Source organism: Rhinopithecus roxellana, chromosome 11 (genome assembly GCF_007565055.1).
Source record: "Rhinopithecus roxellana isolate Shanxi Qingling chromosome 11, ASM756505v1, whole genome shotgun sequence".
NCBI lineage: Eukaryota > Metazoa > Chordata > Mammalia > Primates > Cercopithecidae > Rhinopithecus > Rhinopithecus roxellana.
In genome coordinates, this window is record NC_044559.1 from 61,749,180 (window position 1) to 61,776,551 (window position 27,372).

Genomic DNA, 27,372 nt, shown 5'->3' on the forward strand with positions numbered 1-27,372 from the left:
TTAAAAATAACATATTTGTTGAGTGATTACTATGTGCCAAATTTATTCTTTCAAAACTCTTTGATGGAGATATTTTAATCTCCACTTGTGCAAATGAAGAAAACTGAGGCTTGGAGAGAGTTACTGGGGTCTCCAGTGAGTGGCAACACTGAGAACCAAACACAGAAGCTTCCATTTCCAAAGCCTCTGCTTTTCCACCCACAGGAGAAATCCCTCTAGTTTGATTCTCAAGTGGTTCACACTCTATTCCAACTATAAAGTACTCCTCCAAAAGGTCTATAGGCCACCAAAACTTTATACCAACCAACCAGAAATACCCCCCACCAAAAGCTCCTGAGATTTTCTTAAGGGATACATGTTTTACATTTGTCACAATCAACATTACACTTCTATTTTTCATTTGCCTTCTTCAATGCCAACTGGTTTTCAACAAAGCACCAAGGTCTCACCCACAGATCAGTCCTCACTGAGGCTAAGAAAATCCAAGAAACACCTACTTTCAAACACACGTTTTTCAAAGTAGTATTCATTTATGCTCCCGCACAAAATGTCAAAGACAAATTTACAAATGAATTTCTGTCAGCCTTACTTAGTCACCTTGATTTTTTAAGATGAAGCTAAAGATGCAAAAAATGGACCAAAGTGGTATAAAACTGTTGTACCCAAGAAATTATTTGTGAGCTTTTTGTTGACATTTTAAACATCTTCATTTTGTTAAAAAAAAAAAAAAATCTCCATTTACCTTTCATTTCAATATTCTGCTTAGAAAATTACCAAACTACAAAAAAATTTGTCTGGTCAAAAGCCTAGTTAATGGCATTATCCATCAATTACTGCATCAGTCCGCATTGAAATGGATGCTTAATAAGCATCATGATCACTCAAAACAACGACTATTTTTCTAATGTTCTGGCGTCCAATTATTTTTGCATTGAATGTCACTGAACAGTAACAAAAGTCAAAGCTTAGCATTAACTTTTTCAAAAATTAATCTATCTTCCTATTGTGGGCTTTTATTTCAGTAGATTCAAATTAATGGAGTCAATTGCCTCCATAAAACTATGAAGAATAAACAAAACCATTAGACATCTCAGGTCAAATGGCAAGAAAAAGGGGCCATGATCCTATTGGAAATTAAGATTTATTGACATTTTCAGGGTATAACATTTATATGCCAAGCCAAGAAAATACTGCACAATATTGCCCTTTATACGATATCATTAAAAGACTTTCCATATGTATGAATAAGTGTATAAATATGGATTATTTGAATTGTGAGGAAATCTTTAAAAACCTTCTCTGGAGATGTTTAATTAAACAAAGAACTAGCCAACTATTTTTCCGGGATTTAGGTTGAGTCATAGTTTACATAGTATGTAACAAGCCATTTGTATACTCAATTTTTGTTAACCAGAACCATTTTTTCTTTTAATTTCAATAGCTTTAGAGGTACAAGTGGTTTTTGGTTAGATGGATGAATTGTATAGTGAAGTCTGGGATATTGGCGTACCTGTCACCAGAGTAGTGTACACTGTACTACATAGGTAGTTTTCTATCCATTACCCTCTTCCCTTCTGAGTCTCCAATGTCCATTATACCACGCTGTATGTCCCTGTGTACCTATAACTTAGCTCCCACTTACATGTGAGAACATGCAGTATTTAGCTTTCCATTCCTGAGTTACTCCACTTAGAATAATGGCCCCCAGTTCCATCCAAGTTGCTGCAAAAGACATTATGTTGTAACCAGAACCATTTGAAATGTTCAACGAAGTTTGTTCTTTGAAGAAATTTAGACAGAAATCCATTTTTGATCTATTATTTTAAAATCCGATACACATAGTTTTAATAACACTACTTACAAAAGAACAGACATGATTATTACTCACTGGCCAGTCTAGACAGAAAATTACGTAAATTCAAAGAAAGAAGAGTTTCAACTAAATAACACTTGGCACAAGTACACTGTTTGCATGTTCAATGTCCAGTGAAGTTTATGAGGTAAATAATATACTATTATCACAAACCCATCCCAGCTGTCAAAAGCCTGAGGTTATGAAGATAAGAAATGGAAGTATTCTAGACTCTAGGGGTACATTTGTCAGGCATGCATATATCTAACTGACTAACGTGTTCCAAAGTGAATCTTCATTCCAGTTCTCTATTTCTGCTCATCCTCTGCTCTTGCTCTTCTTTGTCTTCATTCATTCATTCAACACATGGTGTTTCAAAAGCCAGATGCTACTCTAGGTGCTCAGGATACAGAAGTGAGCATTACCTACAACTCCTGGCTACCAGGAATGATCTCATCATGTGGCTAAATTCTGATGTTTCCAGACAAGGTTGTTCACAAGCTCACCTGCTCTTAAGAGGCTCAATAAACTGATGAAGGTTTAGGCAAATACAGAGGGGAAGAACACCAACATCTAGTATGTCTTAAGAGTAATTCTGCTGTAAGATTGTACAGGGTCTCCATGGGACATGGTAGTGTCAGGTGGGATAATCTTTGGTCCCAAACTACAACTACTCAGGCCACAAAAATAGCAGAAGGTATGGCCAGATTTCCTCAACTCCTACCCTTCTTTTATTTCTTTTGTTAAAGAACATGTTTAATATTCCTTACACCAAAATAAAAATGTTTTTAATGGAAATCAAAAGATAGACGATAACATGGGGGAAACAGGTATAATACATATGAAATAGGATGAATTTTCCTAATTTAAAATGAGCTCATACAAGTCAATATGATAAAGACAAGAAGACACAAGGGCAAAAGTAAGGAAAAAGAGGGTGAAAGCGGAAGAAGAAAGCACATGAGTGAGCAGTTTACAGAAAGAAACCCACAATGGACCTATGAAAAGATCCTGGCCGGGCGCGGTGGCTCAAGCCTGTAATCCCAGCACTTTGGGAGGCCGAGGCGGGCGGATCACGAGGTCAGGAGATCGAGACCATCCTGGCTAACACGGTGAAACCCCGTCTCTACTAAAAAAAAAAATACAAAAAACTAGCCGGGCGAGGTGGCGGGCGCCTGTAGTCCCAGCTACTCGGGAGGCTGAGGCAGGAGAATGGCGTAAACCCGGGAGGCGGAGTTTGCAGTGAGGTGAGATCTGGCCACTGCACTCCAGCCTGGGTGACAGAGCGAGACTCCTTCTCAAAAAAAAAAAAAAAGAAAAGAAAAGATCCTAAACCTCACCCAGAGCGAAAGTACATTTTTAACTTGTCCGATTGGCAAAAATGTTAAAGCTTGGTGAATGAAAAGTGTTGATGGAAGCGTGGGAAAGATAAAATCTTGTTGTGTGTGTGTGTGTGTGTGTTTTTTTTAAAGGCCAGGCTCACAGCTGTAAACCCAGTGCTTTGAGAGTCTGATGTGGGAGAACTGCCTGAGGTCAAGAGTACGTGACCAGCTTGAGAAACATAGTGAGACCCCCATCTCTATGGAAAATACAAAAAACTAGGTGGGCATCGTGGTGCATGCCTGTGGTCCTAGCTACTTGGGAGGAGGGAGCATCGCTTGAGCCCAAGAGTTCGAGGTTGCAATGAGCTATGATTGTGCCACTGCATTGCAGTCTGGGTGAAGAGCGAGACCCTGTCTCAAAAAAACAATCAGTGACCTTTCCGGAGAAGAAACTGGTGATGCTTATCAAAATTTGAAATGTATTTTCCCACTGATGTAGCAATCCCACTCACAGGAATTTAACCTACAGGTATGTCAACAAGATATTTACACAAAAATATTTACAGAAAGGCAGACTACAATAAATCCAAGAGCTAAACACAATCCCCCCACTGGCCACTACTAAAACAGCCAGAAGAAAGGCAAAAATAAAATCAATTATTATACACCCATAAAATAAAATATTGTACCATCATTAAAGAGAATAAAGAAGATCTGTATGTGTTGACAGGAATATATCTCTAAAATAGGTAAAGTACAAAGAAAAAGCTAAGGAATGGTATGTATGTTAATTCCTTTATTAAAAAATGCAAAAAGCCAAAGCAAGATAGATGCAGATATGTGACAAAATATGTATTGTTTTTCCTGGAACAAATCACAAGAAATGTAATAACAGTGAGGGGAGCCTTTTACATCTCTTTCTAAACCATTTGATATCATTTGTATACTAACCATGTACATGCACCATTTTTACTTATTTTCATATCTTAACCATATCCTCTCTCTTACACTCTGTTCCTCAACAAAACCTGATTTAAAAAAATAAAACCAGAAAATTTAAAGCATTTATAATAAACCTCAACATCCGAAGCTCCCAAAATATATTTAACAAATCAAAGGCTTTTCAGGAGAGTTCTGACGAAGAAAAAATACAACAAAACAAGAGACTAAGCAGAGAAAAAGGGGGCAAGGCACACGGATAGATTGAGTATCAACTTGGGTACAAGGACAAGGCTGAGTATTTCTCCCTTTCTAATGTTTTAAACAAATTGAGAAATTATGCATTGCATGGTGTATCCAGCAAGAAGCCACACAAAAAATCAGCAGTTTAAAGTTGTAGAATGTGGAAAACAACTGAGAGGAAAAATCTCTGAAAAGCTCTTCTGGAAGAACTACCCCAATTCGTGAAAAACAGTAAAGAAACGCCCTCGCAAACGAAAGAAAAGTCCTACCATGTACAAATAAAATATACTAGAATGTATTATGAAACCTTTTGGCAAATATTTATAATGTTTGAGATAAAATCCCAAATTGAATTATTTCACATGCAACTATAATTCTAGGTTATGCTACATATCTTCATAGGCATTAAACAAAAGCCTGGAATGTCATTTAGCTGAAAGTCATTTTAAAAATGTGGCTGCAACTCCTTATTATCCATGTATTTATCCAAGGTTTAAGAGACAAACAGTAAAAGAAAACTAAAACACTTAATCCTCAAAAGTCCTCTAGTGATGTCACCATGAATAGCAAAGGTAATAAAACACAAAATGTGAGTATTCTAAGGAAAATGATGAAGTACTACTGGAAGGAAAACCCCACCCAAATATATATATACACATGTGCAATTACCTAGTTGAAAAAAATAATTTTAGACTCTGAGAAGAAGGGTGGTCTCGTTTTTCTCCCTGTGTCAGTTATCAATTTACCGCCTCATAGCTACAAATTCACCATTTACAGCCTGATTTGCAAAAGGGGATCTGAGCCCTTTCAGTCTTTTCCATTTGCTAGCTGACATGATGTTTGTTAATTTTTGTCTGTAGAAAATGCTAGAGAGGCATTGTAGGAAGGAGTTTTGCTTCCTGGTCTGATCAGGAGTCACATCAGACTCCTGTCAGATGTGTAGCTTCTCCAAAGCCTGTCTCAAACAGTTTTTAGTGAAGTGCCTCCAGTAGATATTTCCCCATGAACAGCTCTCCCTGGCACCATAAAGGATGGATTTTCAGCAAGTTCTGGAAGGCAGGTTTTTAGTAAGTTGTGCTGGTGTGGCACTACAGCAACTGCTCTGCCATGCAGTGAGTCAAGGCCGTGTCCTCTCCAAAAAGGTCTGGATCTCAGCTCTGAGAGTGGGTAGGAAGTTGGTCTCTTCCTTGGGTCCTCTATCTTAGCCTTTGGAGTAGTGGATGCTCCCTATATCTGCTATTTCTATAGAGTTCTGTTTACTTCTTATTAGCCAATCTTATCATTGCTCCAATCCTTTGTTATAATTCTTTTTTTTTTTTTTTTTTTTCCTTAAGAGATAGGGTCCGGTGGCTCAAGCCTGTAATCCCAGCACTTTGGGAGGCCGAGGCGGGCGGATCACGAGGTCAGGAGATCGAGACCATCCTGGCTAACACGGTGAAACCCCGTCTTTACTAAAAATACAAAAAATTAGCCGGGCGTGGTGGTGCGCGCCTGTAGTCCCAGCTACTTGGAGGCTGAGGCAGGAGAATGGCGTGAACCTGGGAGGCAGAGCTTGCAGTGAGCCAAGATCGCGCCACTGCACTCCAACCTGGGTAACACAGCGAGACTCCGTCTCAAAAAAAAAAAAAAAAGAGATAGGGTCTTCCTCTATTACCCAGGCTGGAGTGCAGCGGCATGATCCTAGCTCACTTCAGCCTCGCCCCCATGGGGTCAAGGGACACTCCCACCTCAGCCTCCCAGGTAGCTAGGGCTACAGGCATGCGTCACCACACCTAGGTAATTTTTTTTTTTTTTTTTTTTTTGTACAGACAGTGTCTTGCTATGTTGTCTAGGCCGGTCCTGAGCTCCTGGCCTCAAGTGATCTTCCTGCCTTGGCCTCCCAAAGCAGTGCTGGGATTATAGGTATGAGCTACCTCACCTGGCCCTAAAAAGTCTTAATATTAAATTTTCCTTGTTTAAACTACTATGCAGTTTCTGCTCCCAGACTGAACTGATGACACACTCCCTTTACTTACTAGCATTTCTGCAGTGGGCCCAATGGCAACGTGCATAAGTAAAAGACCAAGAATTAGCATTTTTCCAGTTCTGTCACTAGCATGGCTTAAACTATTTAACCTCTCTAGATTTGCTAAGTGATGTATCATAGAATGTGCCGATAAAAATCCAGGTGAAGAAGTGGTTAATTCTGTCTGCCTAACCTGAGAAAGGGAGAAGCCACCAGGAGCACTCCTCACCTTATTCTCTGTTGATATCTTTGATATCCTTTCTGGTCTCAGCTCCTATCCACCCCTGATCTCCAGACGGCCTCCTCCAATTGTCCCTTCAACCTGGGGTTGGTAATGACATCCTACCATTGCATCACCTGTAAGTAACTTTACTACATTCCCCCTTCCATAAATAAGAGTGGCTTTTTTTTTTCCTGCTAAGCTCTGACTAACCAGTTATAATAGAATGGGTGCATATACACATGCTGAAGATCCACTGTGTCTATTCTTGAAAGCCATCATGCACTGCTAGGATTCAAAGTTTAAACCTGAGGAAATCTAAAATAATATACCTTTATTTGGCCTAAAAGAGCCAGAGTCAAACCCCTGAAATATTTTGATTTATATAGGACTTGCTTGAAGATGGATCCAGTGCCTTAATACCTATTTTGTTTTAAGGCTGAACTTTTGGCTGAATCATTTTCCCTAAATTTGTATGTAAATATAAAAAAATTCATTTTAAAAAATGCTTCCTTTAGACAGTGTATAGCACAGTGCTCTCCAGTAGAGCTTTCTGAGATGATGGAAATGTTCTGGATCTGTTCTACACAATATGGTAGCCACTAGCCACATATGTAACTACTGAGCAGTTGAAATGTGTTAGGTACAACTAAGATTATTAATTTAAATATTGGCATGTAGCTACTGCCTATTGTATTGGACATCAAAGGTCTGGCATATGGTCCTCTGTAATCTGAGGAAGGTTCTAGTAACAGTTTAAAAACATTATAACTGCCAGGTACAGTGCCTCATGCCTGTAATCCCAATACTCTGGGAGGCAAAGACAGAAGGAACGATTGAGCCCAGAGACCAGCCTGGGCAATATAGTGAGACCTCATCTCTACAAAAAAAAAAATTTTTTTTTTTTAAATTAGCGAGGTTCCTGGCTAACACGGTGAAAGCCCGTCTCTACTAAAAATACTAAAAATTAACTGGGTGTGGTGGCACGTACCTGTAGTCCCAGCTACTCGGGAGGCTGAGGCAGGAGAATTGCTTGAACCTGGGAGGCGGAGGTTGCAGTGAGCCGAGATCACACCACTGCACTCCAGCCTGGGTGACACAGTGAGACTCCATTTCAAAAAAAAAAAAAAAAATTAGTGGGGCATGGTGGTACATGCGTGTAGTTCCAGCTACTGGGGTGCACTCAAGTATCCCAGCTACTGGGTTGCAGGGCGGTTGAGGCAGGAGAATCACTTGAGCTTGGGAGTTCATGGCTACAGTAAGCCATGATTGTACTCCAGCATGCTGACAGAGCAAGACTCCATCTCAAAACAAAACAAAACAAAATTAAAAAAAAGATTTTAACAACCTCTACTCTGCTTGACCTCCCTCCCACTACTGGCTACAAACATGGACACATAACTTATTCGGATAACTTAGTTAACAAATTCTTAGGGAATAAAATCCATTCATTTTATTCATATAGATTAGGGTCCAGGCCCAGTAAGCGGAGACACTCACTTTGGAAAGAGGTAATGTTAGAATTCTTGCTTTGTTTTTCCTGTTCTTTCTGTTTTATTGATACATAATATTTGCACATATTTATGGAGTACATGTGATAGTTCTTGCATGCATAGACTGTAATGATCAACTCAAAGTATTTGAGATATCTATGACCTCTACTATTTATTTCCATGTGCTGGGAACATTTCAAGTCCTCTCACCTAGCTACTTCAAAATATACTATACATTGTTGTTAACTATAGTCACCCTACTCTGCTATCAAACATGAAAACGTACTCTAACTGGATGTTTCTGTTTTTCCTATTCTTCAATCTCTCTGGATATAATCCCATTTATTCCTTGAATTGTTTCAGTCCATTCCATACTCTCTTCCCAAGAGGATTCCTCTACAGTCTTCCCAAGACCATATGGTTTTCATACAACATATCTCTATGTACCCTGGCACTACTGAGGCTGTGACAGACATTCCTTTGAAGTAGACTGGTGATGACTAGTTTCTCCGTTACAAACATTTAATTTCTTATCTCTGACCTTTACTTGGACATAATCAAAATAAATGACACTAGGTTTCTCAATTCTCCTGAGAATTTTGCTCCTAAAAGTAAATGCTAAATATTAGCAATAGATAACTTCAGGAAGCTCATTCGATATATTAACAGGAATATAAGAATATTAAGCCTTTCGGCTGGAACCACCATCTTGCAGTAATTCGCCAAAATGACGAACACAAAGGGAAAGAGGAGAGGCACCCGATATATGTTCTCTAGGCCTTTTAGAAAACATGGAGTTGTTCCTTTGGCCACGTATATGCAAATCTATAAGAAAGGTGATATCATAGACATCAAGGGAATGGGTACTGTTCAAAAAGGAATGCCCTACAAGTGTTACCATGGCAAAACTGGGAGAGTCTACAATGTTACCCAGCATGCTGTTGGCATTGTTGTAAACAAACAAGGGCAAGATTCTTGCCAAGATAATTAATGTGCGCATTGAGCACAAGCACTCTAAGAGCCGAGATAGCTTCCTGAAACGTGTGAAGGAAAATGATCAGAAAAAGAAAGAAGCCAAAGAGAAAGGTACGTGGGTTTAACCGAAGCGCCAGCCTGCTCCACCCAGAGAAGCACACTTTGTGAGAACCAATGGGAAGGAGCCTGAGCTGCTGGAACCTATTCCCTAAGAATTCATGGCATAATAGGTGTTAAAAAAAAAAAAAAAAAAAAGACCTCTGGGCTGAAAAAAAAAAAAGAATATTAAAAGGACAATTATATATGAAAGTACCACAGGCTCTGGAACCCAAATGCCTAAGAAACTATATACAGCCTATTATCCTGAGAAACAAATGAAAGTATATTTCATAAGTCTGCAAGAATTTTAACAATATGAAATCATACTGAAAAATTCTGTGAAATTTTGGCTATGAAATGCTTTGGGTGAAAATTTCTGTAGTTGTTTAGTAATTTGTGCAATTTAAATGAGAATTATAGGACACACTAACCAGCGAAGTAGGAATTAGTTTACCTTGTAATTTTAACTATAACAATATACTCTAGTTTCTTTTACTTTTGTTTACATGAGTTACCCACAGAACAGAACATCACATTTCCCACATGAATAGGCACTCAATGACATTCATTTTTCTTCTCAACATTTTCTAAATTGCAATAAAAAAGATAATATTATGATGGTCATGACACTCTTGTGTTGCAAGTCAGATAGGAAAGGGCATTCAAGGTGAAGACAAGCAACCCTGGAGAAGTCAGCTGGTCCTTAAAGTGCAGTGTCATCTGGGGGGACTCACATAGTCCAAGACTGTCCTTTAGTCTTGCAAATTTATAAATACAATGATCAGCAAAGCATTCATACTGACCACACTTATGATGACATTAGCGTTAAAAACTACAGCTGAATACCTTATTGTGAGAATGTAAACCATCAGGTGGGTTGGATGCTGGCATGTCTGATGGCAGATCTCTGAAAAGCATAGTTATGTGAAGTGGCCAAATTACCATGAGAAGGATGCATAGTGGGCATGGAACAAAAATACGTTCTGTGACTTCCTGTGTGGCCTGACACTCTGCACTGTGAGGTTAAGGAGGACTCAACGGTATTCACTGATGAGGGCAAGACCAATCTCTAATTCAGATTTGGAACTTAGGCAGATTTCAAAAGCCCTCAGACAGCCCCACCATAGGGGAAGACCCACATGGAGACCTGGTAATGCCACCCTAGGGGTAAGGCACCTTCTCTGTAGCCAGGCCAAGTTGGCCTCTCAAATTCAGTCTCCCATCCCAGTCTTCAAGTTCTACTTCTCTAAATTCCTCTTCAGACAATTTCCCTCTCAGAACAACATGTTAGTTCCTTTAACCAAGTTATAGTTCTATAACCAAGTTATAATCTCTTTACTTGTTGTATGTTTGCTGTGATACATTCATTATAGGTTAGTTTAATAATTTCTTTTGGAGTAAGGTCTTTTCAAATTGAGAAGAGGGAAAGGTATATATAGTATATACACTATTACCTGAGGGCCCTCATTATATGGCATATATACCATACTCGTGGTAGAAGCCAATAATTCCAGTGAAATGAAAGCTTTGGAATTTCAAGAAGGAGGGACCTCTTAAAAAAACAAACAAACCAACAAACAAACCTATAACCACACCCTGTATTTAAAGAATTCATTGAATGTCAAGCTTAAACTCTTTAAAAAATACAAGCTAATAGAACTATGGTGTGGGTAATAAGGCATATTGTTCCACTCCACCTTGACTTAAATCTATTTGCTCCTTTATGTCCAGAACATGTTTGAGCCTTTTGGTGAGACCCTTACTTCAAAAGGGGGGGGGGGGGGGGACTCTATTTTTACATCTGTTAACTCAGCACAAGTCTAGAACTTGGGATTTTGGTACCAATTACTGCAAAATTACAAGTTGATGCCCAGGAGCCTTGTAAACACACAATCAGCTTTCAAACATTTTCAGCAACACTTCCTGCAGTGCGTGGTAATTTCTAGTCTCATCCATATCTAAGAAATCAAAGTGACGGAATGCACCTAAAGTGGAGAAATTGTTTTATGGGGTCTCAAGAATTGTGGTCACTGGTTGCATCTGAAATTTTAAACTGCCTAGTCTTTCTTTTACTTTATTTATTATCAGCTTGACTTTCAGCTTAGTTTGACTATCAAACTCTCAGCTTCTGATCCCATAGAACTATGCAATTTTGTATCACCACTTCAGGATTCTCTGTTAGGATCACCAGGTTTCTTTGCCAATACTGCTTACCCAGCAACTCAGGGGCGGCTTGAGGCTTGCGGCCGTCAGAGTCTGGAACACCACCTTCTACTTCTGTACAATCAGGAAAGTTAAGTAAAATTGAAGGTTAGCTTAATGAAGGCCACTAAGCACTAGCAGGGCTTAGTCTGTGTTAGTTTTCTCAGAAGTATGTTTTCATCTGTGCACCAGTCACATTTCACATGCCCCTTATGCTGGAACTGCTGTGCTCCCATGGGCAGTCACCACCCAAGAGGGATGAGCTAGCTGTGAATTCTCCCAATGATGTGAGGGGACAGATTTCCTTCTAGACACCCAGAGAGAGGCAAGCTGCTGGGGGCACTCACTCCACTAGAAGGTTCAAGTCACATGTTTATGTGAGGTTTACACAATTCAATGCAATAGAGACACTGAGAAAGAAAATCAAGATCCAACACTTTTCAAAAAAATTGCTAACTTCAATTCTCCAACCTGAAAAAGTGCCTTTTCCTAAGCCATGGAACTTTTCATTGCTGGACCCCTTACTGCCATCTCCCTGGAAAATTAACAGAACTGCAAAACAGTCTGCCATTATAAGGTAGACAGCAGATGGATTGTGAATACTCTGAAATCTTCCCATCCAATCCCTATCACCTACAAAAATTCACACCATTAAGTCAAATACATACAATGCCAGTTGCTCTTACGGATAAGCTATACACCGCTATAGCTTGCTTGATACACAAGTGGAAGTGACAGAAAAAGTGATCACATGAAAGCTTTATCTTTTTAGGCAAGGCTGACAGGGTATAAGAAATCACTAAGATGACAAAACTGACACATTTGCACATACATTTGCTAGGTGTGCTGCTTACACCTTAAGGCATGGAAAGACATATTTAAGAGACATAATAACAAGAGTAAGATGAAAAAATAGAATTACACTGCTTAAGAACAAACATTACATGTTTTTATAGTGGAACAATTCATAAATGCAGAAGTTATATTATTGGCTAATTCCAGACTGATAAGAAATAGATGATTCTTGTTTTCCATACAACTTATGCCTCCCTCTAATAAGTGCTTCTCACTTTAGTGCATATTCTTCATTCCCTACAAGGCCAAAGTGGTATCTGTAAAGACATTTACTTCTCCTAAGATTTATCACTTTTGGAAAACAAGAACCCTTTTAATATTTTAACTATTAAAAAATCTAATTTCCTTATATATTCTCCTTCCAAATCTTACATTTTAAAAAGCACCAGTCAATTCTATTAACCTGGAAAATGTAAATTAAAAAAACAAAAGTTATCTCTTGCGACTGTGCCTAAGGACTGTGCTACATAATTCACATGTATATCTTGTTTATTTCTCTAAGCCCTATGAAATAGAGATTTGGTTTTCACAGATAAAGAAACTTGCCCCAAATCACACAGCAAGTTAAACTGGCAGGGCTGAGATTCCAGCAAAGGTTTATCTGACTCTCAAACCACTATAATATATTCCTCCAGGAAACAAAGCAAATATTTCACTGTGCTGCTGATAAAATGTACACACTTGCAGATTTCAGCATACATTAACTCTCAAAGGCCTTTTATAAACATACTGTTAAAGCTACTTGGTGATTTCATTAAAGCAAAGATTGGCATTCAAATGTCACAAACAGAAATACATACATTGAACTTGTAAGCCAGGATTTCTCAACCATAACACTACTGACATTTTGGACAAGATAATTCTTTGCTGTGAGGCCTCTGTCCTGTGCATTGTAGGATGTTTAGCAGTATCCATGGCAGTATCCACTAAGTGCCACTAGCACACCTTCTCACCCCCAGCTGTGACAATCAAAAACATGTCCAAATATACCAAGTTTTCCCTGGGGGGTTAAAATTGCACCCTGCAGAGAACCATTGAGTTAAGCTAATTGCCCGTAACAACTGGTTAAAGACCGTACTGATCTGATTTGGACTGGAGATAAGAAAGAGCTCTCCTAAAACCTAGTTTAGTGAAGATTTCTCATACACCATGCTATAGCTCCTTAACAGAAAGCACTTATTAAACTGGACAAAATGTACAGACTTCAAAATGTGACCATCTCTCTTTTACCACATTGGTAAAAGTAAATATAAAGTACCATTTCTCAGCTTAAAAGTTTTTAATTTTTAATTTTTTTTCTGTGGACCTCATCTGACTGAAAGTCTCTCAGCTTTTACACTAAGGTGAAGACACCTATTGTTTTTGGACCACTGTTCAAATAACAGTTACTAGACACTCTCCAAACCCTAATTACAGCCAGGCATAGTGGTTCACACCCTGTAATCCCAGCACTTTGAGAGGCTGAGGTAGAAGGATCGCTTGAGTCCGGAAGTTTGAGTTCGAGACCAAACTAGGCAACATAGTGAGATCCTGTCTCTGCAAAATATTAAAAAATTAGCCAGGCATGGTGGCACACCTGTAGTCTCAGCTACTCAGCAGGCTGAGGTGGGAAGACCGCTTGAGGTTGCAGTGAGTCGAGATCATGATGCTGCACTCCAGCCTGGGCAACAGAGCAAGACTCCGTCTCAAAAAACAACAACTAACCTATTTACCACATTCTGGATATGTGTTTAAACACAAACCCAGAAATGTGCATAATATTGCCTGAAATAGTAGTAGTGACAGTAGTAAAAACAGCAGCAACAACAAAAGACTAGCAGCTAATACATACAATTTACTATCCGATTCTGCTTTAAGCACTTTACATGGATTATATAATTTAATCCTTCAACTTCTTCAACAGCCCTCTAAGGTAGGTATTATTACTATTATTTGTATTTTATGAATGAAGAAATAGAGGCATAAAGAGTTCAAATAACTTTCCCAGGGTCTGGTTTTGGAATCTCTATTTGTAACCACTATCTACAAAGAACGATGCAATTATCATCTCCTTGGTTCCAAATACTCTATCTCTTGTACTGGGTGAAGTTTTTCCCACCAGCTGTATCATATGCCTTTGTCAAGGCACACTATTGACACCTTGCTCAAGTCTGACATTATGCCACTGATCATCCCTCTTTAGGGACAAGACATAAACTCATTCACCTATACTGCTATCCAATTCATATTTTTCCGTCTTGAGTAAAGAATACACATACCAGATTATTAAATGTTCTGATAAAGCAGACATTGCATATCTATGGCAATGCCCTGATATACTACTTGTCCAGTAACATTATTAAAAAACAAACGAGGTTAATTGGACATAAATAATTCTTAGCAAACATACGCTACACACTGATCATCACTTTTATTTTTGTGACCATTCTTTTAAAAAATGTGATCTACAATTCTGCTAGACACCAACATAAGCCATGAATGTAAAGTTTTCAGAATTTGCCATTTCTCCATTTTTGAAAATGGACTCTCTGGCATGCTTCCTCCCTCCATGATTTCTCCAAGATTTTTCCAAGTGGTTTTATCATCACACTGGCATGTTCTTTCAACATGCTCATGAATTCAGGTCACTTAAAGCAGTTAGGATTTAGAGTGGTTTAAGGAAGTGGGTAGGTGTTCTGTGTCAAATAGATGTTGCAGGTGATGAGGTGGGGCTGTGAGCAATGCCTAGTCCTGGAATAGATGCTGTATTTCATGGTCTTCGATGAAGGTGGCATTGTTCTCTTGTATGATGACATGCCAACAGATACTCCGACAGATGGACTCTCTCAGAATTGGATGTTCCGATCAGACACGCTGAGACTTTCTCACCTTCACATAACTAGTTTTAGCGCTCACAGTGTGCCTTTCATGAACTCACCATTCTTAAACAATTCAATGCTAATCTAGGTGCTAACATAAATTTTAAAATATTTCAGTTAGCATATAAAATACTGCAGGTATGCACTCACACTCAGGGGATTCAACTAGAGAAAGCCTGAGTTGCACATGTGAGGCGCAGGAGGAAAATGCACACCCTGAACTAAAAGGTCTTCAGAAAAAAAGTAGAAGAAAGTTAGCGGAGGTCAGCAACACGAAGGCGGCCACTTGCATTAACGAGTTCATCAACAGTAGGACTTTCTCAGTTAATATTTGAAAGCCCTAAGCTTCTAGAATAAATGCGTAATTCCTTGAACTTTGATAATTTGGCGCTGGGGCAATGAGGCGCTTTTAAATCACTTAAAAATCTGCTTTGAACCAAGAACCTCCTCTGGATCATTTCAAACAGAAAAATCAACACCATTTTAGGAGCAATTGGAGTCACATAGGAAAAATAACCAACCTTAAATGCTAACTTCCAACATAAACTAAATTAACTAGCTGTGAAATTTGGAGCAGGTAATACAACCTTACTGAGCCTGTTCTTCAACTATAAAACAGGGATAATAATACCTCCAGTTCTTAGGTCTATTGTGAAAACTAAATGAAGTAATGTATACAAAGCATCTCAGTACCCGATAAAAGAGATCCTTAAATATTCAGCCTTTATACAACTATTAGGTGAAACTAATAAAATTCCAAATTTAATAATCTCTTTGGATTTTAGGCAGCTTAGAGATATAACAAAATATTATTCCATTCTCACCACCTGAGGGGGACTTTCCAACTGCCTCAGTGGACTTGAGAACAGTGGACTTAGGCCATTTCTCCCAAGATTACAGGCTGTTTCTCAAAGAGGATTCTACGCTGTTACCTTTCACACAGAGGCATTTGATCAGTTCAACTCAGAGCAAAAGAGACTTAACAATTAGCCTATGAGCTTGAAAATAGTGTTACTAGGAGCTCATAGGGCAATTTAAAGTTTCTAACAAATTATTTTAATCATTCCATTTAGAAGTTGTTTCTTTCCAGGGAAGTTTCCTTTATAGACCTTAAAAAAAAAAAAAAAAAAAAAAAAAAAAAAAAAAAAAAAAAAGCCAGCTGCGAAGAATTTTCTTTCTCTCTCTAAAAAAAGCCAGCTGCAAAGAATTTTCTTCCTCTCTCCATGACAGTCTATCTTTTGACTGCATCCCGGTCTGTATCTTCATAAATGCAGGAGTGTAATGATGCTATTCATGACTTGGTCATTCATATTCATAACTTCATAATTCAGTTTACAATTCTTCTCACCATCCTTTATGTTACTGGGACATCTTTAACCTGTCTTTCCTGTACACAATCAGTGCTGCTGATCGTGGTAACTTTCCTGTTGTATTGTGCATATCCTCAGTCGTTACGGGATTCCGCTTTCCCTGTCCCCCACCTCCCCAAACTCTTGCAAGAAAATAAGTTATTTGGCAGTATACAACTGCACTAATTTCTTGTGTAGAAAAGCAGATTTTTTTAAGTGGCTCACTGGACTTATTTCTACATAAATTTAAAAGTGGTAACTCAATTGGATAAAAATGTTATGATAAATATTTGTAGCATTCAGGGTAACAGAATTTAGTCCCAGATTTCCTGTTTTGGTACAACTACACAAAGCAAACACAAATAGAAAAAAAAAGGCAAATGTCATGCATTCTTCTCCATGTATTTATTGACAAATTCCACAAGAGCGATTACCTGGCCACACTAAACAGGAAGCACGGTTACGAAGTAAACATGGAGTAAACACGATCAGTCCAAAACACAGGGGCACGTGCTTTCTTGTAGCACTTAATACCAAGCTCATTCACAAGCCAGTTTCCACCCAACCAAAGGAGTTGGCAAAAGGTCTGTTTCGTACAGGGACTGGAGTTTGAGAAAGTGAGTACTTCCCCAAAACTAACCAAACTAGACACAATCTCATTCTCTCAAAAACCGCCATTAGGAAAACTTGATAACCCCAAGCAGAAACCACCCCCATCCTTGGTTCTCACGCCATAGCAGTTAGCATCACGCAATATAAAGAGCACTTGTTGACTGAGCCTACCCATATCCTGACCCACTGCTTCAGCAACTGCACTGAACCGTCTCAGGTGTAAATAGCTAGTGCCTACTTGGTCATTAAAGCGCCACGCAGGAAAAATAAAGATTTCCCTTACTTCGCCGTAGTAGAAGAACTAGCACTGATTGCGGTATTTTAATCGGTCCCCACCGTCTGTGAGTGTATTTTAATGAACCACAGCATCTCAGGAGCAACACTTACGGTCTCTCCTCCCCCGAGGCAGTGTCTCCTGGAAAGTTCCTGGGGCACCAAGTTTGCGCGCGGCTCCTCCCACTCAGGGTGCGCGCAGCCGGCCCTGGCGCGGGCGGAAAGGCGAGCGCGGTGAGTGGCGCGCAGACCCCGGGCGCGGCTCTTGCTGGGCGTCCGCGCCTCGATCGCTCCCGGCGGTCCCGCTCCCCTGCCTGCCCGGCCCTGGTGCTGGGACAGCGGCGCTACGGAGCCAGGCGTCCGGAGTTGGGGGACGGGCAGGCGGATGCGCCGATCCTCTCCCAGGGTCAACTGCGAGCTGGAAGCCCAGCCCGACCTCAGAGGCTCCAACAGCGAGGTTGGCGGGTGTGGCCCCGCAGCAGAGGGTTTTTGGAATGCAGGGTGGGGCCCTCTACCACGGCAAAAAAGAAATGAGTCAGCCCGTTCAATCCTAACCAATAAGCACGTTCAGTGTCGGTTAAGGCGGAACTTTCCTTTCTTGATTTATACCAAGCTTAGCAGACTTTCACAGCCTATTCTTTACGCCTTTGACAACTTCGACACAACTTCTAGAAAAGGGTAGGTTGCCTTTGAAAACGCTTGAGAAACAAGGATAAATCTGACGAAAGATAATTTAGTGGATGTACGTTAGTTTCGATTAGTGAAAGTTCTTGAGTTAGGCAGAGATATTGGGTGCAAAGAATGTGAGACCTGGGATCAAAGCAGATTTGGATCAGACCTCTGACACTGTATGGCCTTGAGAAAATTGATTATCATCAATGAGGGGGCTAAAATGCCCACCTAACGGTTTACAGATTACGACAGTCCCCCCATATGCAGTTTCGCTTTCTGCTGTGTCTGTTACCTGCCCGGCTTCAATTGCAGTCTGAAAATATTAAATGGAAAATTCCAGAAATAAGCAATGCACAAGTTTTAAATTTCATGTCATTCGGAAATTGTTAAAATTGTTATATTTTATCATTAGTTACTGTTAATCTCTTACTGTGCCTAATTTATAAATTAAACTTCACCATAGGTATGTATAGGAGAAACCATAGTGTATATAGGGTTCAGGACCATCGAGTTTTCAGGCATCCACTGGAGGCTTTGGAACATACATACCATCTGGGGATAATGGGGGAACTACTGTATATGTAACAATACATGCAAAGCATTTACCACCGTGCGGGATGTAGAGTAGGCACTCAAAAAATGCTGTCTTGTCCCTCTGAGCCCTGAATCCGAATCTCCAAAATTGTAAACAAACTGGCTTGTAATTTTCAAAAATTCTTTCCTATGTTAAATATCTAAAGAATTTTAGAGCTGAAATAGTTCTCTGGTATTCCCTGGTCTGAGTCCCTTATTTAAGTGTTGAGAAACTTAAGAAGCTTTAGGTTTAGGATTCTTGAATTTGGTATTCTTACTATACAATAGAAAGTTTATTGGTAGCATATAAGGCTTAAAATTGGAATGATTTCATTTAGGTCACAGGTAAACCTACTTTTAAAAAAGTACGAGTGATTTTTGGGAATATTCTATCTGGGTCACTGTGCCCTAAACATTATTTTGTAATAAAAATACTTAAAAGAAACTTTATTAAGGAATTGGCAAATTACAGGGGGCTACAGAAGTGCTAATTCCTGAGGGCCCATTAAGAAATGAGTTGATTGCCAGTGCCAAAAGAGTTTCTAGATGGGAAGAAAAAAAAAATGTTAAGTTACAAATTAAACGTTCTTTGCTTTGGAGATCTCCTGAGCAAAGATCTCTTTGTTTAGAGTCATTCCACAGGCCAAGGTTTCTTGAAAATACTCATCAGCCAAAGATAAGATCTAAAGTGAGATCAACAAAATGCTGTTCTTTTCTCCAAAGCAGCACGGGAGAGTGGAAAGAACACTGCACAAAAAGTCAAGAGCTCCCTTCCTGGTCTCCACTCTGCCAATAAATGACAGGGTGAACTGCTTCATCTCTCTCTGAGGATCTCTAAGAGTGTTTCCAGTTGAAAACCAAACTATGGTCAAAAGAGCAGAAGCAAGATTGGCCTACAGCCTCACATTTATCCTTAGCAACAGGTACTTAACATATTAAGTTGGGTCTGTCTCCTAGATGATGAAGCTGTCAAATCTCTCTTGACCCTCATATTCCTCATAAAGGTAATCTTACTCTCCTAGACACTTTAAGTTAAATTCTGGAATCATCTGAGCTCCCTCTTTTCTCTCTTGACAGTTCACTACCAATAGGTGTAACATGAAGCCTACTTTCATATCTGGACCATTTTTTCCATTCCTGGTTCAGGCATTCATCCCCTCTGCCTGAGTCACTGAGGCTGAGCGTCTTCTAGCTGCTGTTCCCGCAGGCAGGCCCCTCCCTCTATGCCTCTCAACACATCATCATCATCATCACATGACAAATGTCAAAGTCGAGCATGCCATCAGGTCATAAACCTTTTCCTCTCAGACAATTAGATAATTTTATAGTAGAGATCAAAAGGAACACAATTTGCTTTACGGGCAGCTTTCCTCAAACATTCATGTAAATTAATGTGTACTTTTAAGAGCACTGATTTTCTGTTTATATAATTGTTACAATGAGCTATACTAGCTGAACTGATAATACGTTGGCTATTATATCAATGACAGCAGCTCTTTTACATGAGAAGACTACATAAAGCTTAAGTGTATATGAACAACTCAATAAACTTCTTAACACTGTAGTCTAAAAAATACAATTGTGTTTGTGTGGACATAGAGAGATATTTTGAGATCTATGATGGAAGAAGGGAAAGGCAGCACAGACAGGAAAGAGAGATGATCTAGTTTGTTTGTATTGTTTAGGATCCAGCCAAGCTTAACATTCAGAGTAGGTGTTCTCTCCAGGAAGAAGGAAGGCTTCATAAATATGTTCAGCTGCAACCATAAAGCACTTAAAAGATGTTTCCAATAATCCTTATGCTTCAGAAATAAGAACAACACTGTGACCAATGTGGTTAGAATATTCCCACAAGAGAACAGGATAACTGGTTCTAGGATGCCTTTGCTGTCTCAAATTAAAATTCAAAGTACACGGATTCTAAATATATAGTTACCAAAAAAGAGTGACAGTGAACCTATGGGTCCAGTGCCATGACATTTACAGGCACTTGAAGCCTGGCCTCTACCTCTGCACCCCTGATCTTAAAAACCCTCTGCCAAATAACCTGCTGGTCCACTCCTTGTTCCTCTAAAGCAGAGGGCACATTACTAGCACCATACCTAGGGACAGTGAGTGGTTACCATTTTATGTTGACTTGTGATCCACTTTAAATATAGGTTTAACTTTCTCACGGTCAGTTTCAAATTCCATTCGCCACCTGAATGGCTCCCACTGGTGGCAGGAGATAAAACTTAGAGACCCAAGTCCTGCCTAGCAGGCTGGGCTCCTCACTTTCCCACCACTTCCTTAAACAGACCGTTCAGACATTTGCCTGCAAATTTAAACCGACCACCTCTCAGTCACAACATGACCTCCTGGAACTAGCACCTGCTTGCTTTAAACCCACCAATTAAAGCTCCCCTTAGGAAACATATTTGGATAACACACTGGACCCCAATAAGATGTTGGCCCATGGGTCTCTTTATCTTTGCCTGTGCTCCCTGGCCTATCTAGTGGAGATGGTAGGGACCTCTGAGTGTGCCATGTACACTCAAGGGTCTAAAAATTCTTAAACTTTCACATTGTGGTTGCGAGCCGTGCTCATCCCTAGTGGAGAGGCTGCCCCAAAGGGACCCATGCAGGGGGCTCCCATGTTGGTGCTCTTTAGTCCAGGCCTCTCAGCTGCTGGGTGGTTACCAGCTAAGGTGACAGAGTTTCATTCAAAGCACTAGGCTCACACCATGCCCCCTGCCTGACAACCTTCTTGCATTCTTTTTACTACATATCCCATTCCAGACCACTAAAACCCTTCCTTCTCCTAGAACTTTTGTCACTGGCAAAAGCCCTGGGGATCTCTCCTCTCCTCCAAATACCTACAGACCTTATTCTTTATACTTCCATTTCACAACTAACACAGGGTGTTAACATCCTTCCTTCTTTTTGAGATCCCTGACCTTTCACTCTCAGCAGACAGTGAAAATCCAGCTGAGGTAGACATTGTGTTTCTGAGCCTCTGTATCCCCCAGGGCCTAGCAGATTCTGAATAAATAGTCATTGTTGTTGATATAATGATGCTTAAGTTATATAATAGCCACAAAGGAGAAAAGAAAATGTTCCCTTTGACTGCTGACACATCAAGAATAAACAAATATTATAGCTGTTCAAACCAGTTGGCAAGCAGAACCCAAGCAGCAGATGCGTTTCTGTGCTCTTCATGGCATGTTCCAACAATACAGAATGCTACTGAGACAGCAAATCTGATACTTCCTAAAAGGAAGTGGAATTTACAAAACAGAGTTGTCATGTAAAATCCCAGTTCCCCAAACACGAATCCACTGAAGAGAAAAGAAGCAACAAATCATTCTGTCTTCCCTTTCAAGTAAGGAACACATAGATACATATTTGAGAATCTTGCCAAAGTACCAATTCCTCCTTAAATGTAAACATCGCTCTCAACCACAAACATCTGTTTACCAACAGATGCTCCTAACCCATAATGGTAGCAAAGGACAGTTCTTCAAGACAATTCATAACTCCTAGAACTGTCATAGGTATACATTTATTATATAGCATTTGCATTATATGACATCATAGGTATATAAAAGTTTTACGACATTTGCATTACAGCAAGCCTCTGTCAAAAGAGCCGTTACCACCTGCACATACATTCATTCACTGGTATCCTTTGATTAGCATTAACATATTTCTGCTTTGATGACAGATGGGGAAAAAAATACTACCACTGTTCTCAAAAGGCTGTGTCTGTCCTGTTATGCAACTAAATAATTTATTAAAATTGCCCATGACAAAGGTACTGACTTTCTAAATAACTACTCCAAGTATAAACAACCAAATGAATTAGTCAGCAGTGTTTAACTTGCAGGTAACAAAAATGGCACTTGAGGCATCACGGGCAAAAGCAAGGTGAGCCACATTGGCTCTAAATATCCCAGCAAATGGAAAGCCACAGGGGCAGCTGGGCACGAGGATCAGCTCAACACGAACTGCACCAGGACAAGATAGCATCTTTGTTTCTGGTGCTTTATCACTGGCTTTATCCTTCATTCTTAAAGTGTGCCTTTTCCCACTTAACTCCTAGCTCTGCCTCCAAGACAGACAATTCCTCCTTTCACAGTTGTAATTTTAAAAACTGCAAGAAAAACTCACTGGTCCAGTTTGGAGCAATCTACTCCTGACTGTCTGGTCTACACTAGGACCACCTGGTTGGATTGGTGAGAGAAGCAGTAAGTTCTCTAGAAGAAAATGGGTTTAATTCTCAGAAGTAGAAGGAAGGTCTTGTTTGCCCCAAACACATCATCACCTATCAAGAAATTCCAAGCCATCGTCAACCAGGTAACAAATTACATTCTAAAAGTTCACTTCCAGAGTCAAAAGTCAATGAACTCTTCTTAGACAAGGTGGCATGGGAAAAAAAATTAAGTCCATAAACTCTTATGTAACACTTGGAATACCTTTCACTTGAAAGCTGGCTTCTCTGGCCAGTCCTTAAAAACCTATTTAACTCATAATTTAATGAAATTATATGTCAATGAAATAGAATGCTGAATAACATTTCTAATACTGTACTCAAATTCCATTCATGACATTGTTCCTAAAGGAAAATGTATTTGAAATTCCATTTAGAACAAGAAAAACATGCTCAATTTAATCCATTTATCGAGTACCAACTAATGACAATGGCTTTCATTTTATACACATTATTTTACATTTAATCCATATACAACACTGCAAGGCAGATATTAACAACTACACTGAACTCACAAAGAAACAGGGAGTCCAGAAAGGTATATATGTCCAAGGTCAATCATCCAGACAAGTCAGAGCCAGCTGCACAGCCATGTTTGTCTGATCTGAAAGCTGGGACTACTGTGTCTAATACAAAGAGCAGCTAGCTAGGGGTGGGCTCACAGATGAGAAGATTGAGAGTGAATGTATCAGACTCTGTGTAAATACCTAAAGTGAAGGAACTAGACAGCAGTCACAGTCACTAGCCAGATTTAACTTTCTGTTTCTTCAAAGCAGGTACTTCTCTATGGCTGAATACAGGAAAATATTTCTCTAGGTAGGCTTTAAGCTACCTGATCCTTGTACTTACATGAAGATCATTTGAAAATCAATGATTTGTAAATAATATCTTCATAGAAAGTGTCTTTTGCCCTGTTAAAAAAAGAAGGTACTATCTATATATCTATATTAAAATATCTGTCTAAAGTGTTTTAACCTAGGAAATACCATTCTGGACATTGGCGTTGGCAAGGAGTTTATGACTGAGTCCTTGAAAGCAATTGCAACAAAAGCAAAAGTTGACAAGTGAGAACTAATTAAAGAGCTTCTGCACAGCAAAACAAACTATCAACAGAGTAAAGAGACACCCTACAGAATGGGAGAAAATATTTGCAAACTATGCATCTCACAAAGGTCTAACATTCAGAATCTATAGGGAGCTTAAACATTCAACAAACAAGAAACAACCCCATTAAAAAGTAGGCAAGGAACATGAACAGATACTTCTCAAAAGAAGGCATATGAGCACAGCCAACAGACACACAAAAAAATGATCAGCCATCACTAATCATCAGAGAAATACAAATCAAAACCACCATGAGATACCATTAATCACAATGGCTATTATTAAAAAGTCACACCAGTTAGAATGGCTATTACTAAAAAGTCAGAAAATAATATGTTGGCAAGGTTGCAGAGAAAAGAGTATGCTTATCCACTGCTGGTGGGAATGTAAATTAGTTCAGCCACTGTGGAAAGCAGTTTGGAGATTTCTCAAACAACTAAAAATAGAATTACCATTTGATCCAGCAATCTATTACTGCATATATAATCAAAGGAAAATAAATCATTATACCAAAAAGACGCATGCACTTGTATGTTCAATGCAGCACTATTCACAATATCAAAGACAGGGAATCAACCTAGGTGCCCATCAACGGTAGACTGGATAAAGAAAATGTGGTACATACATGCCATGGAATACTACACAGGCATAAAAAAGAATGAAATCATGTCCTTTGCAGCAACATGGATGGAGGTGGAGACCATTATCCTAAGTAAATTAACGCAGAAACAGAAAACCAAATACCACATGTTCTCACTTACAAGTGGGACCTAAGCATTGGGTGCACATGGATATAAAGATGGGAACAACAGACACCGAGGATTACGAGAGAGGGGAGGAAGGAAGGGAGGCTGAAAAACCACCTATTGAGTACTATGCTCACTACCTGGATAATGGGATGAATTGTTCTCCAAACCTCAGCATCACACAATCTACCCATATAACAAACCTGCAAATGTACCCCCTGAATCTGAAATAAAAATGGAAATTTTTTTAAAAGCTGTGAATATTTAAACATGTTTTGTAGATCAGGTTGACAAGAATGAATAAGTCTGACATTTCTCATTACATTAATTTGAGGTGTGCAAGTTAAAACTCTTTTTTCCCTGAAGACACTCTGGCAATGTGTATGAAAATAAAAAGTATGCATCCCTTTAATTATATCTGGAAATATATCCAAAAATATATGTATAATTGGGAGGCCGAGAGGGGCAGATCACGAGGTCAGGAGATCGAGACCATCCTGGCTAACACGGTGAAACCCCGTCTCTACTAAAAATACAAAAACTAGCCGGGCGAGGTGGCGGGCGCCTGTAGTCCCAGCTACTCGGGAGGCTGAGGCAGGAGAATGGCGTAAACCCGGGAGGCGGAGCTTGCAGTGAGCTGAGATCTGGCCACTGCACTCTAGTCCGGGTGACAGAGCGAGACTCCGCCTCAAAAAAAAAAAAAAAAGATATTCATTGATAATATCATCTGTAATAGAGAAAACAGGAAACAATCTAAACATACATCACCAGGATATTAATTAAAATAGATATGATATAATAATAAAATGGAGTAGTATGTATTAAAAATTACAATATTGATTTAGAGAATGTGCTGTAGCACATTGTTAAGTGGATAAAAATGATTTAATGAAAAACAAAAGTAAAAAAAGATTCACCAAAATGTTAACAGAATCTGGGGCTGATTTTCTACTTTCTTTACATTTTTCTGTGTTGCTTGAATTCTCCAAAATAAAAGTATTTTTTGCTTATAAAAATCTTTTAAGAGAAAATTAAAATTGCAAAAAAACAACTAACACTTATGTGACTCAGTTCTGCCAAAATAAATGCAGTGGACACATTTATCAACATTAATGGTATTTCACACCTTTAAAAAATCTGGTTATGCAGTATTTAATATATACAAGTGAATATAGTTACCTGTTTGGTATGAAATATAGTATTAAAGTCACACCCATGAAGTCACCACCCATCCTATGAAGCAGACCTTACTGAAACATGGCAGCTCTCTGAGTTCCCCTTCCCTTGTCTAACTGAGGCTGACAACCATTTCTTTCTGTACATGTTGGACAACAAGTTTGAAAGCCCCTGGTCCAAGATGTTGCTTTAATAATAAATTAACCCTGTGCCTTTTGAAATCAAAGTAGAATGGTGGTCAGAAGTAATGAGACAGAAAACATCAGAATTCAACCAGGAAGAAAGGGGAACACCTAAGTCATACATGGGCTTAACACAGAAACCACTAGTCAGACAGACCTCTATGAGCTCTTGATTTCACTCCATACTCCAAAGCCAGGACTTGCCACTAGTAACATGAAATTAAGTTGGATTGCCTTGACACATGTCAGGTAGTAAGACACGGCGATCTAAAATTATGAGAGAACAACTCCAAATTATTCTAAATTGAAATAACAGAAAAAAGCACCCCAATTAACAATGAGCTCCATTTCATACATCACGGAAAAGAGAACCACTAACTTGAAGGGAAACAAAAATAATCAAATCAAAGAAAACAATAGAAAGTTACTAATATCTTAACTTTCTTGTAATAGTATGTTAAGCACTTTATAACAGAAAAAATTAATATATCATCTGTGAAATTAAAGAACTTACGGCTGGGCCCAGTGGCTCACGCCTCTAATCCCAGCACTTTGGGAAGCCAAGGTAGGCAGATCACGAGGTCAGGAGATCAAAACCGTCCTGGCTAACACAGTGAAACCCCGTCTCGACCAAAAATACAAAAAATTAGCTGGGCGTGGTGGCAGGTGCCTGTAGTCCTAGCTACTCAGGAGGCTGAGGCAGGAGAATAGCGTGAACCCAGGAGGCGGAGCTTGCAGTGAGCCGAGATGGCACCACTGAGCTCCAGCCTGGGTAACAGAGCGAGACTCTGTCTCAACAACAACAACAACAACAACAACAACAAACATACAATGTGTGTCAAAGAAAGAACATGTACCCTAAACCAGTGAATGAGTCCATATAAATTGACTGAAAACTACAAATCGAGAACACAGCAGTCTAGCATGTAGTACACTTTAAATGGCACAGTAAATACAAGGTAAGGAAGAGGGGAAAGAGAAGGTAAGCTGAACTAATCAAAAGCAACGACCCTTAACATCTAAGGTCGACATACAACAAAGTGGGGACACTACATAAACACAGATCACTGAGGATCAAAGCACATCCTTCATCAGCACCCAACATTGTCTACCTTGTTGGATAGCCACTTGAAGAGACAGCACCCTACCATATTCTTCGATTCCTGAAGGCTGGGTCCAGGGCTTGGGTTATTTTAAACCTCCAGAAATCTACTTTGACATGGAATATGTTCTACAAATGCTTGAAGAAAAAAATAAAGGGTCATCCTGATCGACTCTAAATACCTTATTTGAATTGTTAACCTCTGATGAAGGTTGAAATCTTCAATGGAGGAGAAAGACAGCAGTGGAACGGTTGATAGGGAACTCTATCC

At 39.4% G+C, this 27,372-nt stretch overlaps 1 protein-coding gene and 1 pseudogene across 6 annotated transcripts in view; one reads left to right on the forward strand and one right to left on the reverse strand.

The window, feature by feature from the left end:
* SGMS1 (sphingomyelin synthase 1) overlaps positions 1-27,372 on the reverse strand; it is a 316,221-nt gene that overhangs the window by 90,857 nt on the left and 197,992 nt on the right. Inside the window, exon 1 of one of the 6 annotated variants that reach the window (XM_030940479.1) lies at positions 17,412-17,822. The exons of the other annotated variants lie outside the window; for them this stretch is intronic. The gene's annotated coding sequence lies outside the window, so the exon portion shown is untranslated. Of the gene's footprint in view, positions 1-17,411; positions 17,823-27,372 lie in introns of those variants that run through there. 6 annotated transcript variants of the gene reach the window in all.
* Positions 8,776-9,276, forward strand: LOC115900354 (annotated as a pseudogene).